The following is a 16,254-nucleotide window of genomic DNA, read 5'->3' as shown; positions in this document are numbered from 1 at the left end:
GATGTTTTGCATCCCATGTTGCATCGTCGGAGAGCATCGTCCAAACTCGAATCAATAACCTTCATGTAATTGGCCGGGTCATTGTCCTCTATTCTCTTCCCAACCCCGAACTTCACTTCCTTGTCCCCATATTTTAAAGTGAGTGTTCCGTCATTCATGTCTACCACTTCTTGTGTGGTGGCTAGAAATGGCCTCCCTAGTATGAGGGGGACTTCGGTGTTTTCTTCCATATCTAGTATGACAAAGTCGGCCGGGTAGACGAAATTGTCGACTTTGACCAATAGATTTTCAGCGACACCTTGCGGGTATTTGACGGATCTATCGGCAAGTTGTATACTCATCTTGGTAGGGCTCTTTTTTCCTAGGCCGAGTCGTTTGAACATTGATGCGGGCATGAGGTTAATGCTAGCCCCAAGGTCGGCTAGTGCATTACGAATGGGGGATTCCCCGATCGAGCAAGGAATTGTGAAACTTCCGGGATCAATCTTCTTTTGGGGAAGTTTGTTGAGTACGAGGGCGGAGCATTCTTCGCCTAGGTTAACTAATTGCAATGATTCAATTTTCCTTTTATGAGTGAGGAAGTCCCTCATGAATTTTGAGTATTTAGGCATTTGAGTTAGGACTTCTATGAAAGGAGTATTAACATGCAATTGTTTTAGTAGACTTTCGAATTTTGCGAATTGCTCAATGGTCTTTTGACGAATTAACCTACCGGGGTACGGAACCAAAGGAGCCTTGGTGGGCTCTTGAAATAGAGTAGAAGCCTTATCTTGTTGGTGCGGTGTTGTGCTTTCCTCGATTGGTGGCGGCGGAGCTTCCACGGGACCCACGGTACGGTTTCTTAATGTTATGAGATGAACTTGAGCTTTTGGGTTTGTTTCGGTATTACTTGGTAACGCGCCTTGTGGTCTCTCGGAGAAATTTTGAGCTAGTTGACTTATTTGTTTTTCAGTGTTTTGTATACTAGCTTGTTGATTTCTAAAATTTGATTCCAATTGTTGAAACCGATCTGAGTTTTTCTTTTCAGTGTCGGAGATCAGGCGAGATATAGTATCTTCAAGCCTTTCTCGTCCACCTTGTTGTTGAGGGAAATTTTGTGACTCATTTCTTGGTTGTTGAAAGTTTGTTCGTTGATTTAGGCTTTGTTGGTTACTACTATTGCGGGGTTCTCTCCAACCAAGGTTAGGGTGGTTACGCCATCCTTGGTTGTAGGTACCCGTTGGGGGACCCGACGGCCTAGGTCTATTATCAATGTAGTTTACCGACTCTGTTTGATCATCTGTTTCTTTCATACAACTCCAATTTTCATGTGGCCCACCACACCCTTCGCAAGCCATTACCGAGACCGTTTTTGTCATTTCCAACTTTTTTATTTTTGAAGAAAGGGCCTCGATTTGGGCTTGTAAAGAAGTGCTTTCATCAACCTTATGGGCGCCCGGGGCAATAGATTTGTTGCCTCGGGGAGTGTGCCACTGAAAATTGGTTTGAGCAATTTCCTCGATTTGATTGTATATTTCATGTGGGCGGCGATTACCTAAAAGTCCCCCGGAGCTAGAGTCAAGTGTTTGTCTCGTGTGTGGCAACAACCCATTATAGAAAGTGGATACTTACTGCCATACCGCAAGACCGTGATGGGGACACTTGTGCAATAGCTCCTTGAACCTTTCCCAAGTTTCATATAAAGATTCCCCATCCTCTTGTGAATATGTATTAATTTCAGTCATTAATTTAGCCGTTTTAGCGGGAGGGAAATACTTATATAGAAATTTTTGGGCTAGTTCATCCCAGGTGTTTACCGAACCAACTGGGAGGGCGTTGAGCCAAGCTTTTGCTCAGTCTTTTAATGAAAATGGAAACATTCGGAGGTGGATGGCGTCATTTGATGCTCCATTGATCCGAAAGGTATCACATATTTCTAAGAAATTAGTAATATGTAGATGGGGATCCTCGTCCGCAAGCCCATGAAAGGTTGCGGAGTTTTGAAGCATTTGTATCAAATGTGGCCGAAGTTCGAAGTTGTTGGCTTCGACATTCGGTGCATTGATAGCAGCGCCGAGTTTACCCACGGTGGGTCGTAGGTAATCCATGAGGGTACGTTGGTCCGCCATTGGAATTGGGTCCCCCGAAACCTTCTCTTGGTTTTTAGCTTTAAGTCTTTTTCTGAGAAAGCGTTCGGGTTCTTCTAGAGGTTCTTTTATGTCTTTATTGGAACTGAAGCTCATACACTACGTAGAAGGTTCAGATGCGGCGTCTGGTTCCAAATCCTGCAATAAAAACAGAAAAGAATGTTGGTCAGAAAGTTCACCACGGCCCCGTGTTCACTGAACACGGCCCGTGGTCAGAGAAACAACGATTGTTTTCCGGATCCCTGTTACTGGAAAGTTGGACACGGCCCTGCGTTGCACCGACACGGCCCCGTGCTCAGCCCTCTGTAACTCGGAAAATAAAAACTGCCAGTGACACTACTGGGCACGGCCCGTGTCCGACCAGGCACGACCCGTGCTGAGCTCTGCAGAAGTTGAAAAATTAAGAAAATCCTAAAAAAATAAAAAAAATAGAAAAAATGATTAGGCCGTTGATTCCTAACTTTCTTAAAATCCTTGTGTCCCCGGCAACGGCGCCAAAAACTTGATGTGCGTTAGGTGTAATATAATTTAGGTATATATTTTAAGCCCTTGTTACACTTTTTAGCCAAGTTTTAAATTTAAAAAACACGATATTTACTAACACTAAACACACATATGGGCAAGTGCACCCATAGTGGACGTAGTATAGTGTTGGTAAGATACGGAGGTCGTCCAAGGACACAAGAGCTTTTAGTACCGGTTTATCCTCAATGTCTAATCAAATCAAAAATGTTAGAAAAAGGTTTTAAACTAAGAAAATAAAACTAACTAAAATGCTAAAAAATAAGATAAAAGTAAAAACAGATAGACAAGATGAATCACTTGGATCCGACTCGTATGTAGTGTAACCTTTGATTATTTTCGCACTTTTGCACTTGTTTAAGAGATTATCTTAGTTGTTGTAGTAGGCCCCTCTTTTGAAGGCGACGTTACCCTCAACCCAGTAGTTTGAGTCAGCAAGGATACAATCCTAAAGGGTCGAATTATTGAAATATAATTAATTAAGTTATTAATGCATAATGTGGTAGGCCCCTCTTTTGAAGGCGACATTACCCTCAGCTAAGTAGTCAGAGTCAGCAGGGATACAGTCCTAAGTACCTGGATTAAAGTTTTAATAGTAGTTTAACTTATGAGGGGATCAAAGAGTTTGGGCCCCCGCCATCCAATACCTTTTGGGCATTGAAGGAGGTCCTACTAAATTTGATCCAGGTCCTTTGCAGGATCTATACACTGAACAATGGCAAGACTCTTACCAAACCGTTCCCTTAACCCCCGACCAGGTAGCCAACATACCTCCATATAGACCGTGGAGATATGAATGGTGAAAATCTTTTATTTTATATAGACAGTAAAATAATGCCAAGACACCACGGACAAACGATAAGGAAGAATTACCTTCAACATAAGAAACTAGTAATTAAAGTCATTAATACAAAACCAATTAAAAAGTGCAAAAGATTAAAAATAAAAAGTATTACACTAAACACTTGTCTTCACCAAGTGATGTAAGAGACTTAGGCAAACATGGCCTTTGATTGTCAAGAACTCTTACGATCAATCTTGGATCTCGAGACGACTCACGCACTCTATAATGGACAATGGATGATGGTGGTGGATGATGGTGTTATGATGGTGGTGGGTGGTGGGTGGTGGGTGAAGTGTGAGAGAGGTGATGTGCCAAGGGATGAGTTGCAAGAGCTCCAAACACTCCTATTTATATGCTGAACAGAAGCTCGGGCACGGCCCCGTGTCCGCTGGGCACGGCCCCGTGTCCGCTGGGCACGGCCCCGTGTCCGCTGGGCACGGCCCCGTGTCCGCTGGGCACGGCCCCGTGTCCGCTGGGCACGGCCCCGTGTCCATCTGACTCTCTCTCTTCATTAATTATAATTCGCAATTACAATAAATATGCATGCAGGAAGTTGACCACGCCCCCGTGTCCGCTGGGCACGGCCCCGTGGTGGGCAACATAAGCTTCTATGAGTTTGTCTTTTTTGCTGGCACATGGGCACGGCCCCGTGCTCAGTGAGCACGAGGTGTGTTCAGTCTTCTGTCTTCTTTGTTTTGCTTGGGAAGATGCTGTCGGGGGGTCGGGCATATCACTTTTGTTCCTTTTCTTGTATTTATGTTCGATTTTGCTGTCTTTTTGCTTCTTTTGTTATTTTGAGCTAATTTAATCTTGAAAATACAAAAGGAAGAAAAAAGCACACTTTTCCAACATTAGTACTAAAAAGGGGTTAGTTTTAAGCCACAATTGATGTAATTTATATGTTGCATTTTGTGCACATCAGATGTCATCATGGAGTTCTTAGGAACAATGAAGTGTGACCTCATCTCATCAGGAACAACCCAGATATGATAGATTCCACGATGTATAAACACTAATCTCACTAAAATCTAAGTCAAATCTCAGTTTTCTAAGCTTTTCATCAAACTTACTTAACTTTTCACTCAAAACCGGTAGCAACAGAGCTCGTATAGACCTTCTACTCTTTTTCTAGTGAAGTGTCGGTTTGAGAACTGGTTACTATCAACGAGATGACCGGCTTATCTTGTTGAACACGAACAACCCTCAAGAACAGTTAACTGATCGGACGGGGTGATTCCCATTCGATCCGATGACTTGGACTTGGTAGAGTTCCATTGTTTAGCTCGTGGTCGTACCGTCTCGATCAAATCGCAAAACTTAGCAAAACACTCAAGTTACAAGACGATCAGAGTGCGGGACGGATTGCCGCCCGATCGGATTGCCACCCGATCGACCTGTAAACCGATCGGATTGCACTTGGTATCAAGACTTAAACAATTTTCAAAGATTCAAAGATCTGAACGACGAACGGATTGCCGTCTGATCGGATTGCCGTCCGATCGAACGACCAACCGATCGGTTGACTTTTGGATCCTCAACACTTAAACATTTTACAAATCTTCATCGCACATCAGTTCCAATGGATTGTCACCCGATCGGATTGTCGCCCGATCGGGTGACTAGTCTGCTACGAACCTATCATCAACCAAAGTGTCTCGCTGATCAGATCATCGTCCATTGAACAGCCACCCGATCGGGTATCGGGTGCCACCCGATCGACCGACCGACCTGAAAGGTAGAGATACTTCACTGTTCTTAAAATGCTACAACGAAAACTTCAAAAGGCAAACCAGCATACACAAACACCTCTTCACCAAACGAGGCGACAATCCAATCGAATGGTCATCCGATCGGATGACCATCCGAACGGATTGCCACCCGGTCGACTGGCCATCCGATCGGATTACCATTTGACACTTGGTTCACTCGCCACCGTTTAACGCACTACACAACGCTTATGCTATCAATCTGCAACCAGGCTAACCTCAGACGCGCTCCCTTCAATCCAACCAAGATTGTGTTTACTTGCTGAGCACCGACTGTGAGTATACTCGAACCCCTTTTTATCGCATTTTGGGTGTAACATACGTTTCTATCAAATCAAACTTATTAAACGAATTATTCAATCAAACTGTTTATCACTTGCGAATAACTGTTATACATATTTCCACGTGATACTAGTTCCATATGTATTAGGACTTATACTCGCGAGGTCCCGCCTTAACTAGTATAGTACTATAGCACCCGACGGGGTCTAGTTAGGATGAATAGCAATCACAATCACAGCTTGAGTGACTTAGCTGGTAGTATCTGTCTTTTTGCATGTATGTTGAGGTATCTTGTTTATGTATTTGGTAATTCGCAGCACTTTTTATCTATTTACGCTATACTGTCAAAACTTGTATACTCGCCAATACTTTTGTATTGAAGTTGTTTTAACGTATGTTGTAGGTTTAGTCGCAGTCTACATCAAATCAAGCTAGGAAGTCTAGAAACTCACCTAAAATATAGATTGTCGGATTTGTATTGTTCGAGAGGACAAAAAATCTGTGATAACTTAAGTGATTGTACTGATTGTTAGTATGGGATAACAAATGTAACAAATACTGTCGCAAAATAGTTGTTATGGATTCTCTTGAGCAATCTGATTCGCCTAGTGCCGCACCCCGATGATTCCGCCATCGGTTGGGGTGTGACAGATTGGTATCAGAGCCATAACTATAGGGAATTAGGCAAGACTTGACCTAGTCCGGGTAATGTCTTAGAAACGACCTAGTCTATAGTCTAGGTACCTACAGGCCGACTCGTGCGAATCCAATAGGATTTGCACGGGCCTACTTGATACTCTCGTTCGAATTCGCTAAAAGCTACTACTTCGCGCGAACACCGCATACTACAATTTCACGCGAAGAGCCTTTCCTAAGGCTGGAATGTTACTTAGCCTTTCCTAAGGCTAACACAATACACACGTTTTCGAAAATACTCGCATAACACAACCGAGTGGTCAAGTCGAGATCAGGCGTGAAAACGAAGAACTCTCGATAAGATCGCTCACTCAGCGCATTTTTCTAGCACGAGAACCTTTCATCGAGTTAGGAGTGACATTCACATCTCGAAGAAAGTCTCCATTTTGAAATCTAGTGGAACTCCAGAATTTATTCGAAGAGCACAACCACAGTTAGGAGCGAAGTTATTAAGTCAGGGGTGGAACCCGTATCTTAATAAACCGTTCCGCTCTCAAAAATAGTTTTCAAAAAGCTCTCACCAACTGAGATTAAACACAAAAGGCTAGTGTTTAATTCACTCAGTGTTGGCTCTGATACCAACCTGTCACACCCCGATATTTCCACGTATTACCGGTGGGCCCGGTGGGGAGTATTGTGACGTAGTTGATATCATCATAGTTAAACAACACAAATTTAAATGCACAGCGGAAGCAAAAAGATAGATTTATTTCAACCGAATAAAATTGTAATATTAAGTATCACAACAGTTGAAACAGATCCACAGGCGGATCAAAATAAAGAGGAAACTTTGTTCAACAGACTTCATGCATCTAAGCTTGCGAGACTTCTATTTGATGCTAGGAGAGACCAGCCTATTACGAGTAGTACCTGCACTTAGCCTTTTTTAGGAAAATACGTCAGTTTACACTGGTAAATACAATTTAACTGACTCGTTTTGAAAATGTTTAAAATTGATTTGAATGCACATGGCACAAAAGATTTTATAACTTGGGATAATTATTTGTATATAATCTTGTAAAAGAATTACATGTTTGTTATGCGTTCAGTTGCCCGGTTCATGCTGGGTTAAAGATTAATAGACAAACCACATGGCATAGTCCTGCGGCGAGTTATTCTCGTAACCGGCGGTTATACCTTATTAATTTTAAATGCATTGACGGGTGTACGCCTACACCCGTGTGCTAAGGTTGTGGCCATTCTATGAATGATGCCAAGGATATCCGGGACATGGTCATTAAACCCCAAAGGCGTTAAGCAAACAAAACCAAATTTTTAAATGGGTCATCTTGATAATATTTAACCACCAAACGATTAAAGTCAAATGCCCGACCAAGCGGTATTTTATATACCGTACCCCAAGCCCGTATAAGGGAAAATAAGTTAAAAGTATTTACCTTTGCAAGTAATAATCACAATAAGCAAGTGCACGTAGCTTTTACCGGGTCTCCTATTCTGGAACGAAGGTTTATAACAACCCATTAGATTCCTAACGGGTCTTTAATTTAGCCTAAGCTTAGACCGGTTAGTTTTAAAGAAGGATACGGTTCAAGCGCGTGAACATGCAAAGACCGGAATAGAGTGTGATTTAGACCCGACAAGTTTGGGAACTTGTATAATATGGGTAAGCTAAACACATTCTGGATTTTGAGACAAAAATGATAAGGTTTGACCCGTTTTGGTCAATTTATGCCAACTAGTCACATAAACCGACCCGAACGCGAATAATGCGTAACGGGTAACCATAAGAGTCACATACAGGTTTCCTAAGTTAATATGTATTAAATATGTTGTGATATCAGTAAGATACCTTCTATTATGCCCAAAATGATTTTAAACTCAAACTATGCCCCGTAAGGGCATTTTGGTCATTTTAAAGGTTATAAAAGAGTTTAAATAGTAATCTGAGTTACAGGTCTGATTAAATCAGTAAATATACTTAATTTAATAAGTCAAAACAGTAGGGTATCATACATATGTGAATTTTATTAATTATAACCATACTATGCACCGTAGGGGCATTTTGGTAATTTCACATAGGCTTAAAAGGTCAAAACCGAGAATCTGAGTTTAAAACTTTTTGCTTACTGTTAAGACATAAAAATTTACTGAAAATATCGGTAGGCGTCAACCTTATATGTTTAAAATAGTTTTAATACATATTATGCGTTAAAAATGTTTAAAAAGGCGATTTGGAGCCATTTCCGGGTTTTCAAAGGAAAGCTGGTATTTTTATTATTCCAGTAGGCTCAAAATATTTTATTTAACATGTTAGTTCAGTAGAAAAGGTTTGGTATCAAAAGGATTTGTAAAACTCAATTTATAGCCCAAAAGGGCAAAACCGACAATAACCGAATTAAGCTTAGAACTCTATGTTATGCTCAGCCTAAAAATAAATAAAAATCTCCAAAAATCCCAAAATATTATATTACATCAGTGGGTAAAAAGTTTGATATCAATTGGGTTTAGATAGGCTATATGCTAATTATGCCATTTAATTACTAAAAGGCTTTTTATTTACGCTAATGAGCATAACTCCTAATCTAGACCTCAAACTGATGTCAAATTTTAGAGACAAGTTTATAAATTAGTAATGAAGGTTTCTACTCTTTTACTTTTTCAAAAATCTCATTTTAAGGTGAAAAGGGCATAATAGTCAACATTTAAGCAATTAACGGAAACATGCATATGAATCGGATATCTAATGAACCAAGTTGTATAATCACAGAGGGTTATACTTATATGAAACCTGGTCCTATTAAGGCTCTAAGGCATTTCTGAATTATGCTTAAACGGGTCAGAACTGAAAGTCAAAGCAGAAGTCAAACTATGCGACTTTCGTTCCCAAACCGAGCCTAAACTGAAAATTGTCGAGGTGAACATGTTTAGACATGTTCTTACATTAATTACCAAGTCATATTAATGATAAAATAGGTTTCATAACTTCTACATTGCTAATTATGCATTAATTTGAAATTAAGCTTTCTGTTGACTTTTTAAAGTTAACTTTGACCCGATAATTGACATAGTTAGAGTGGGAATCAGAGAGTACCCTTTTAAGGGTTTATTACCCACATAATTACCCACTCATAGGTATTTTTAATTCGAGATTTGACTGGACAAATTATGAGTAATCTCGAAGTCAAACCTAAATTACGACGGTTTGACTTTAAGCTAATTAACTAAGCTAAACTGAATTAAGGAAGGTTAGGGACACTTACAAGAGTCCTAAGCACGATTAGGGACTTAAGGGAACTTGAGGGAAGACCAGAAAAGCTCCAGAGATCAGCTTGATGTGATTTTTGAAGTGAACAAAGTTGTTGCAACTTCAATTCATATATATAGTCCAATAGAACTCACAAGATCACTCCACCATAGTCTATAAATTTAGTAAGATGTTCCCAAGTGTCCCTATGATGCCAAAAACCAGTTATAAGGCCCCTGAATTCGAATACCACCTTTCTATGGCGGTGTAACTTGTTATAACAGGCATCTGTCCAAAAATCGCCCAGTTACAGGTCTTACGGACCGTAAGCCTTTGGCTTTGCGGTCCGTATCCGCTTTTCAGAAACCATCGCCCAGGTCTGCTACCATACGGACCGTAAGGGTTCACCTTTGCGGTCCGTAAGTCTTCATCATATGACAAAAACTTGTGAACTTTCAAGCTTTGACCATGCAATCTTTTAGAGTTCGAATCTTCTGTCTTCCTTGCAGTAAGGGGCCATATAGTCAGGCCTTGCATGTCCTTGCATGTGTTGCCATGCACTTGAGAGTTCTGGATTTATGAAAGAAGGTTTTTAAATGAAGTTTTGTCGTAATGCACATGGAATCCCATCCTTTGCAAATTTGAATTATGGCTTAATGGAAATACCCGAATTTGAATACATATCAGATGTTTTTATAAAAGAAATTAGGGTCTTGGGATTTAAAATTTTGTCGCTCAGAGGTATTTAATAACATGTCGACATTTTAATTCCTACCCTACATCTTTTACTTGATCCGGGTTCCTGACACGTTTATCTTACATGACACATGTCTTTATTTTGTTGGGTAAGATTTTACGAGGTGTTACACGAACCTTGCGCCAACTCTCTTTGAAAGACCAAGCATATTTAGCTTGCCAATCACGTTCGTCTTTATTGTCTGTCAAGACTTACACACTCCTTAAGGTTCCGTTATTATCATTTTTGGAGGCATTAAGTGAAAGGGACATAACAAATTGTTGTAGTTGCTAGCTGCAATGAGGATGAGGACGAATACACACCTTTATAGCATTGTATTTATAGAAAATCGATGAAGCAGGGCATGCAAGATGGTATATCTGATCGACCTCAACTAACAATGGTTTTGTGACATCTACAACAGTGTATATAATATGATTACTTTATAAGTAATAAAGATCTTGTATCAATACGAAATCGTATGATTTATGTATATATTTTCAGAATAAGATTACAAGTTAGCACAACTTCAGAATCATATGTAGTAAGACAAATGTAATGGTTTGACTTTATGGTCAACTCTGTTACAGAAACTATATATGAACAGCTTTAGTTGATATGATCCCACAGTTTAATGTCAATCCACAAGTTGCAAACTAGCTTAAAAGAATATGGGTTGAAAATGTATCTATCGCAGATAAAACCTTGATTTATAAAAGTTATCCATTTTGACTCGTTAACAACCCGCCCACTAAATGAAAATCGAAACTGTTACCATACCTTATTTTACTTAAGTCGGGGTATTTCGTTATGTCATCTGTAATGTCCTGTTCTGTGGTTGAAGATGTGTAGGTAATCACACAAGACATTCAAGCTTTTGTTGCTTCCTGCAGAGTTTATTCGGTTTGAATCCATTATTCATTGAAAAAATAGTCGTAAGCAATCAGTATTGCAGACTGGATATGGCAAATGGTCAACCTGTAGGCCAATAACAATATCTTCCACCACTAAGCAGGCTTTCTCAGAAACACCTAGCATCTGGCAAGGTAAGAAAAACATTCAATCAAAAGGAAGCACAAGTCCCGATTACATTATTAACAAAAAAAAGTAATACAATGATGCACACGTGCATAAACTCAGATTTAATTACTAAAAAAATATATTAATAATACTAAATAATCAACAGCTTCTAACCTTTTTATTTAACATTTACATATTTGTCTTCCGTTGCACATGTGCAGGGTGTATTTATACAAAAATCACATTCGACATTCGAATTGCATCAACAGTTATCAGCTCACAGGCATCGGCAGAGTTCAGTAGTTCGTCTTCGTCCTGATTACATCAGCAATTCGTCTTCGTCCTTTCGATAGCGGTACACCATAAACCGTTCGTCATATCGATTTTACCATCTGATATTCCAAAATTCATTGTATATATCGTATGAGGAGGATTATCAGAGAATGTATGAGGAGGAACATCAGATGTGTGAGGTTCGACACATGATGAATCAGAGTATGCCATGTAGAGGATGTAAATGGTGGGTTGTTAGTCGTGAATGCTGCCGGAAACACCGTGCCAGGATGTCGCCGACATGAAATTTGGTTAATGATTGAACGTCGTCGGTCTTCATCGTCGATGAATACAAGATCTCTGTTCATCAGATGAATGAAACCCTAAGTTAGAAGATGTGTAACGTGATCAGAGCAAGTGAACAGAGCGTGTGTTTTTATTAGACATCACATAATTACAATTTTGCCATGTGTTCACACTGGTTCTCGCGGTTCTCGCAATAAAGGGTGGTTCCTAACGGATCCTTATCCTATATATATATATATATATATATGTGTGTGTGTGTGTGTGTTAAGAACTATCACGAGTTGTGAGAACTATTATAACTAATACTTCCTTTGCGCGAGTTGGGCCACCATTATCTGCACAAACGTAGATGAAAATGTTATAAACACATCTGCTAAAACAAAAAAAAAATATCAAGCCGGTAGTTACGCCTGTTGTAAAATTTGTTTACGGTGATGTAATTTTTTTTACAACACCAATAAAAACTTTTTACACTTGATGTACGCATGCAGTTTTTTTTTTCGCTAAAACAAGTGATCTTTTTAAAGTTTTTTAAGAAACTTCTTTTTTGTGAAAAAACCTTTTGGAAGACCTAGTTCTTATGGTTCTCACAACTAAAGATGGTTCTCGTTTTACATTTTTCACACACACACATACACACACACACACACACACACATATATATATATATATATATATAGGATGAGGATCATTACAGAACACTAACTATTGCGAGAACAAAAAGAACAACTCTAAAACACTAAATTTTGGGATTTAAGTTTCATGTTTTTTTAAATTCTATGTTTCTTACATTCATATGTGTATTATATATACATAAAAAACCATATTTTTTTACCTACACGTAGCTTACATACATGTTGGTAATTTAACCTACACATAACCTACATATGTGTAGGTTATAGAAAAAGTGAAAATTTCCATATTTTGTTTTGAATTCTATTGTAAGAAATAATAAATCTTACATTTGCAACATTTTCATTTAATTTTTAGGTTTTTAGGATTGAAAAATTGGTGATTCATTGTATTCTGCGTGTTCTCGCAATATTTTGTATTCTGCATAGAACCTCCCCCTATATATATATAGGTAAAGGGTATGGTACAAATATGGTTATCGTACATTACATACGCTATATTTTGAGCCATACAGGTGTCCTGATTCATTTTTGGTTTAATAAGGTTAAATCAGACAATTAACCTAATCATCAGAGGGCAAATTCGTCTCTTCATTCATTCAGCGAGAAGTTCGTTACACTGATATCCCGGTAATTATTTGTAACAACTCTCATTAAAATTAATAATTAGAATGTTAATTATCTACTAAGAAAACCCTAATTGAGACACCCAAGTGATTCCACACAAACCCTAAAATTTTCAGAATTTTCAGAATCAGGATCAGGGCCCCTAAAACTCAGGGGGGGGCAAAACCCTAGTTACGATTATCCTCATAACTATCTGTCAAATTCGAAATTTAAGAAATTGTCGACACAGCAAGCCTAGTTACACACGTAGCTACCCTATGAACATAGGTTACCACTCGCGTAGCGCGACGCCTATAGGGGTACCCCTCGCGCTACGCGACAGTGTCAAATTTCGTGTATAAATAGAGGAGTCTGGGACTTGAATTCTGTCTTTGGAACGACGTAAAATTGAGTTACGTAGAGCGAATTATCACAGAAACAGTCCAACACACACACACACACTAATCACGAGGTGCTGCCGCGGAACAGGGTAATTACTCGATCGCTATTACGATTCAGTTTCCGGAATCAATACATTCAAAGAATGTCTAAGTGCCGCCCACATTGGGCTATGCTTTGTCGTTTGTCGGTAATCCGATAAATGAGTTGAAGCATTGTACTTTGTCGTTTGTCGATAATTCGATAAATGAGTTGAAGTACTATACTTTGTCGTTTGTCATTTTGATAAATGAGTTGAAGTATTGCACTTGGTCATTCATTGTGAGAAATTGATCTCGGAAGTTATCGTAACTGCTGTATTGATCACTAATCTTGTTTTGTGTGCATTATTGTTAAAATTAGAAATAATCAAGGCTAATCAGTAGGCTTATACACTGCTCGTTAAATCTGCAATGTGAGTCATTCTTCTTTTTATCAACTGTTTTACAATACTCCAAATTATTTTCAAAGTGTTATAATTACAGGGACTAAGTCGTGGATATCTTGATTTATTGGTTAGTGGGGTATTGTGCACATTACTATTTCTCTCAGTTAGGTTCATTGACCTACTAGGGAGAAACGTCACTATTAGAGTTCATTGACCTAATAGTGGTATGACCATCGTCACCATTGTGACTTGTCACCATTGTGACAGAACGCCAGATAAAAATAAGATATGAACCATTGTAATCGCTCTTATGCTGTAATTTATAACTATGGGTCATTTCCTAAAAACTGAATGAACTCACTCAGTATTTCCCCGCTGACAAAACCTTTTTCAAACATGTTTCAGGTAATCTGTTGTGAGCAAAGAAAAGTGCCAGGAAGCACTACCAGCTTAGAAAAGTGGCTCATTGTAAATAAATAAAGAAACATGTTTTGAAAATAAAGATTTCCATTGAAATCACATTATTGTAAATTACTGGGATTTTATCCCTAAATTATGTAACGTGCAGTTTTAATACTAAAGATCCTGTTTTAAAAGACTTCCGCTGTCGCCTAAATTAAATACCGCAGGATTTCTGTCCCGCGGCTCCTGAAACGGGTCAAACCGGGTCGGGGGCCGTGACAGAAATAAGGTGGTATCAGAGCCACTTCTCAAGCCACTGATTTAAGCCAATTAAGTATTTAGAAAATACTTAATTTTTATTAATTGCTATTTTGTGATTATGTGTTCTATTATCTGAATAATTTTGTACAGTATGAGCAGATCTTTATATGCTAGTCAATGTAGTAAGTGATGCAAATTCTTAAATAATTTGACTCAAGTATTAGTACCTTTATTATCTACAGTCTAGAAGTCTTATTAAGAAAATCATAAAATTTACAAATAAAACCTCGTGTGATGTAAATTTCAATTATTTTAATAGTACCTAGTAGGAACTAATATTTAAAAAGTTTTCTATAAATTTTATGAATTCTGACTATGTCTATTTTGCTAAACAGCATGAGTAACTTGTCTGAGTCCCTTCAGAATTTAAATCTCTATCCAGTAAGAGTAGAAGTTTCCAGAGATTTCAATAGGTATATACCAGATATAGAAGAACCTATAGAATTCAATGCTTTACCTCCCAAGAAACCCAAGCCCAAGGAAATAGAAATTGGGGAAAGTTCCAGGTAAATTGAAAAGTTACCATCTCAGGAAAAGTTAGATTCTATAATGGCAAACCATAATACTACTAAGCCTGTTAATGAAAATATTTTTAATCACTCTTTTGAAACACAACTACCAATGAACTTAGAACCAGCTATTCCAAACCCTTCAATCCACTCGCAAATAGACGAATGGTTAATTAATGAAATACAGTTACAAAACCATCCCTATAAGCTTTTTCCTCAAGTTCCATCTAGAACCTTTACCAAAATTTCCCAATAAGTAATAAGAATATAACTGAACTCCGCCACTTTGACCAAAAACTAATGAATGTTGGGAATAGGATCCAAGAGATTGGGAAACAGATCTCCTGGAAATATGATAAGAGGGAACACAGTTACTAGAAAATCGTTGACAAAAGGATAGGGGATTTATGAAACTGTTATTATGTAATAGTAATAGTAAAATCAGTATGTAAGATAAACAATAAAACGATTGTATATAGAAGCATGAAATTTTAGAAAATTTATAAATTTTGTTTATATACGTGATTATGTACAATTAAGTATGATATTGGATTATTTCTTGTATACTAATTATTTATCTATAAATTAGTTATCAAATGGAAAACGCTAATAATGAACCAGTTAATGATTCTGAGCAACAACCGGGGGATCAATATATGACTAGGCAGGATATAGAAAATATCGTTGCTCAAGGGATAGCCAACACTATTCCAACAATGATAGCTCAAGGGATAGCCAACGCTATTCCAGCCATCGTTGCTGCTGTTAAAAATCCAATAGAACCACAACAACTCGTTCCTAGCAAACGTATTTCTGAAGATAACTTCAGTAATAGCGTAAACAGAGGCAATGATCATGTTAATCATGACAATGAACCACAACCAGCGCCGCTCCCTAAGAAAATGAAAGTTGCAACGCCTGGTTGCACTTACAAGGAATTTCTTGCTTGTAAACCATCTGAGTTTGCAGGAAACGAAGGAGCGACTGCGGCACTACGTTGGTTAGAGAAAACTGAGGTAGTAATTGCCATAAGTAAATGTGCTCAAGATGATCAGGTCATGTACGCGTCAAATCTTTTCAAAGAAGGAGCGCTAGAATGGTGGAATACGGTGTTACAATCAAAAGGAAGAAGAATGGCGTATGCTATGAACTGGGAAGAATTTAAGAGCTTGGTAGAAAGAA

General features: G+C 38.6%; 1 non-coding gene across 1 annotated transcript; it reads left to right on the top strand.

The window, feature by feature from the left end:
• The first annotated feature begins 1,623 nt into the window (after positions 1-1,623).
• Positions 1,624-1,730, top strand: LOC118487725. Its single transcript, XR_004882668.1, has one exon. It is a non-coding gene; the product is annotated as a small nucleolar RNA R71 (small nucleolar RNA).
• Positions 1,731-16,254: the final 14,524 nt, after the last annotated feature.

Source organism: Helianthus annuus, chromosome 15 (genome assembly GCF_002127325.2).
Source record: "Helianthus annuus cultivar XRQ/B chromosome 15, HanXRQr2.0-SUNRISE, whole genome shotgun sequence".
Taxonomy (NCBI): domain Eukaryota; kingdom Viridiplantae; phylum Streptophyta; class Magnoliopsida; order Asterales; family Asteraceae; genus Helianthus; species Helianthus annuus.
This window is presented reverse-complemented; position numbering and strand designations above follow the sequence as displayed.